The following is a 4,147-nucleotide window of genomic DNA, read 5'->3' on the forward strand; positions in this document are numbered from 1 at the left end:
CCCTTCTACCAAAAATGAAAAAAAAAAAAAAAAAAAAAAAAAAAAAAAAGTCTAGTGTGGATGGAGACACCGGGGCCAAGAGCCAGCCCCGAGGGGAGGTGAGGGACCATTCTGGCCTTAGGCTGTGGGGCCTGCAGGGCTGTGGGCCTGGCAGGGCGAGCACCTGCAACCCCCCACAACCCCAGCCGCCATTCACCCACTCCACCTGCACCCGCCCTGCCCTGGTCAGCTCACTGGCTGGTTCGCACACTCACCCGTTCGTCCCCTCTGGTATTTACAAGTTTCTGTCAGGACAGCACAACAGGAGCGCTGGGGGTGGGGGAGCAGGGGCTGCCCCCAGCTCAGACCCCAGGGGCAGCACAAGGCCCCACTGTCCCCACCCCCGAGGGCTGCCCCAGTTGCTCCCCTGGGGAAGCACAGCCCAGAGACATGTCTCCTGCGGCCCCTTGGCCTGTGGTCGCTTCCAGGGGATCTGCCACCACGGTCACCTCTCCGAGGTCCTCCCTCCTGGTTCCACTGACATCGATTTCTGTGTTTCCAGCAGAGCCCAGAACTAATTGCTGGCATTTGGTTGCTCGGGCAGAACAGCATCAGTAGTGTCCGTGGGGTGGTCCTGGCTTCTCCGGGACGCCCGTTCCTGCCCGAGGACAGCGGGCCTTGAGCCCGAGCCATGGCAGACGCCCACCCCAACTCCTGAGGAGGAAGACACAGCTGGCCGCGTGACCTGCCCAGGGCTGCCCAGTACCCAGGCAAAGCCAGCCACGCGGGGCCCTGGGCTGCCTGCGTGCCCCGTGGGCACCTCGTTCTTGTGCTGTGGGAGCAACACCCCCCTACCCCACAGCAGGTGCCTGGGTCCAAGTCATGAACGGGGCTTATGGTGCTGCGGGGAGGGAGCCGGACACAAGTGCGCAGAGCCGAGCTCGCACGCATGGCACACCCTCCCCCAGGCCCTCCTGCGGGGCCCCGAGGGGGCCGGCTCCTGCCACCCGCTGTGCATGTGGTTGGGGAGATGCACTGACCAGCCCAAGGTCCCCACCCGCATGTGGGAGCCACATCCAGTCTCCTGATCCCTGGTTCTGGGAGTGGCCTGTCTGGGGTTTTCTTCATTCCTGGTTCTCATCCTTGCAGGATCAGCTTGGAGGCCAGCATGGAGGAGGCAGCCGACCCAGGGCCTTCCAGGAGGCAGAGTGAGCCTGTGAGACTGACAGAGGCTCTAGAAACAGCAGGAGGACTTCTGGCTGGCCCTGAGACGGCTGCTGGCCGACCAGTGGGCACAAGCCATCTGCAGGAGCAGTAAATATGCCGTCACTAGGTGATGTCTGGAGCTCCCTGTCATCAGGTCCCGCCTGGGCCCCCTTGCCCTGGGCTGGCCAGACACATGGCAGCAAGATAGTGACAGCAGGTGTGACCACACATCCACGCGTGCACGGATGGGGCAGGGGAGGGGGCCCAGGCAGGGAATGTCCATCAGGGAGTGTGGATGACCCAGGGTCTCAGGGCGAGGCGGGCTCTGCCCACTCCACCCTGCACCTCTGTCAAGCCCCTCTGATCTGATCACTGCTGTCTATGGTGCAGCCGTCCCTGGGTTCAGGAAGGTGGGCCAGGGCAGATACAGCACGTCTGGGGCAGGGAAGACACAGACTGCTCTGGGGGTGAGCAGGGGAGGCCAAGGCCCAGCTCAGGAGCACCTGCCAGCCGGCAGCCAGCTGGAGGCCAGTCACCAGGGACGGTCAGTCCTGCCCCACACTTGTCGCCCCCAAGGCTTCCTTGGGCATGAACCATGGCTAAGTTGAGAGTCATTTGGAACTTTCTAGAATGTCCAGGCCCATGGATAGGCTCTGGCATGATCCCCAGTCCGGCATGCAGGCCCTGGACACTGCACGCATGCCCCAGGGCTGCGTCAGAGCCACGCACTTCCGAGAGCCCGGTTCCCCACCCTACCCAGAAAGGTCACGCCCACTTCCCAGCACAGAGGGGCTCTCGCGTGACACGGCCTCACCCCCGAGAGCCCCTTCTAGGACTCAGAATGAAGGGGCCCTTGGGTAGAGAGGTGGGTCTTCAAGAGCTCGGCGTGGGAGTGCAGGAGCTCTGGGCCCAGAGGCCACGTGCGCTATGACCCTGTGAGGGGCGTCAGAGGGACACAGCAGGGTGGGGACATGAACTGCCTCGTGTTCTTTATTACACACAGCCCCAGGGCTCAGGGACTTCCGTGCAGTGACCCTGTCCCTGCCTGCACAGCCCAGGCCTCCCAGCAGACTGGAGAATTACAGCTGCCGGTCAGGGAGCTCCGCCAGCTGGGGTGGGGAGTCTGATTCATCCGCAGCTGCATCAGGGACCTTCTGGAAAGGTCCCTGCCTGCTGGGATGGGGACACAGAGGGGCCCAAGGCCGCTCGCTGAAAGTCTGCTGCCAGGACTTGACCTCTGCTGGCCACTCCACCCGCCTGGGCTCGGAGCCATCCATGCCCAGGAAACACAGACCCACCTGCACGTCCACTCCTGGGATTGACGGGCCGGGCTCCCAGTAACAAGCCGGGGACATGCTGTGTCCTCCTCGTGGCCCCTGTGGGCTAAAAGCTGGTTGTGGCCACGCTGACTGGGGCTGGGCTCTGGTGGCTTCTGTCTTTTTTGTTTTTTCGTTTTTTTTTTTTTTTTTTTTAGTTGCTCTCTGGAGAGATACAGAGAGACAGAGAGATGGGAGAAGGAGATCACCCCCCACAGTGGGCATGGTCACGCTGCAATCCCGTCTCCTCCATTTCTCCACCCAGACTGGGTTTTAGGCACACACGCACACACGCCGGGTGAGTTTTCGAGCCGCCAGGGCAGGGCGCTGAGCTGTGCTCTGGGGGACCCAGCAGCCTTAGCGGCCAGACCACAGAACCGTCCAGATGCACGATTCCATTCGTTTTTTAGGGTTTTGCCAGTGAGTGCACTTACTAGAGAGGCAAGAGACAAAGTAAGAAATCACCCCAGGGGGGAGAGCAACCCTGCAGTCTCTTCTCCTCCACCCTCCTCTTGAAATTTTGGGCTTGCGTACACGCCCGCGTGATTTTCAAATCATCCGGTGCAGGACTTGAACTGCAGGTGGCCGTGTGAGAATCCAGCGCCTTAACCACCACACCACCTGCTGGCCCCAAGTGCATGATTCTTTTTTTTTTTTTTTTTTAACTTTTTTGAGAGGTTTTTGCTATAGGGCACGTACGCTCACTGGAGAGACAGAGACACAGAGAGACAGAAAGCGAGGAATCACCCCCCGGGGGGATGGCCATACCGCAATTCCTTCTCCTCCTTTCTCCTCTCAGGATCTTGGGCACGCACACACATGCGCCCGGTGTGAGTTTAAGCCAGCGGGTCCGGGACTTGAACCGTGGTCGACTACATGGGAGTCCAGCGACATAGCCATTACGCCAACTGCTGGTCCCCCAAGTGCATGATTCTTAATGGCCAAGACGCAGCAGGCACATCACTGGGTCTGGGGCCCAGGGGAGTGGCAGGCGTGGCAGGTGTGGTCCAGGGAAGTCCTTAATGGGCCTCGCTTTGGCGTGGGGGTGGGGGAGAGGCGGAGGGCTGGAGCACCCTGCATGGGAGGCCACTTTGTCTCCTGTTCTTGGCGAGGATGGGCAGGCACGTGAGTGATGGCCTCAGTTTCCCCATCTAAGCAGTGTGCCTGGGCTCTGGGCTCCGAGCCCCCATCCCACTTCCCGTGGGCATCACCTGGACTCTTAGAGCCACCACTCCTCGCCGAAGGGGTCCCCAGAAGAGCCGCCCCTGTTCCCTGGGGGGGCTGACTGGGGAGGCTGGGAGCAGCGAGGGCCCCACGGGAGGCTAGGATGCTCCCCTGCCCTTCACCCCCTCTCGCTCTGGCTCTCAGCCAACCAGGCCCTGCCGGCCACCCCACACGGCCAGGCACGTGGTGGGCACAGGTATGCTCAGCTGTTGGCGCCCTCACTGCGGAGTGATGAAGGCAGGACTCGAACCCGGGCCCGAGCTTCTGCCCATGCACGGTTCTGTGGCCCTTCCTTCCAGCCATCTCGGGTGTCCGGCTCTCAGAAGGTGCCGTGTGGTAAACAACACCTCCAGCCAGAGCCAGGGCTGCAGCCAGAGCCCAGCGGTCCCCGCCCCACTCCTCAGGTACCCCTCTTCTGTATT

Source organism: Tupaia chinensis, unplaced genomic scaffold (genome assembly GCF_000334495.1).
Source record: "Tupaia chinensis unplaced genomic scaffold, TupChi_1.0 Scaffold144015_1, whole genome shotgun sequence".
Lineage (NCBI taxonomy): Eukaryota > Metazoa > Chordata > Mammalia > Scandentia > Tupaiidae > Tupaia > Tupaia belangeri.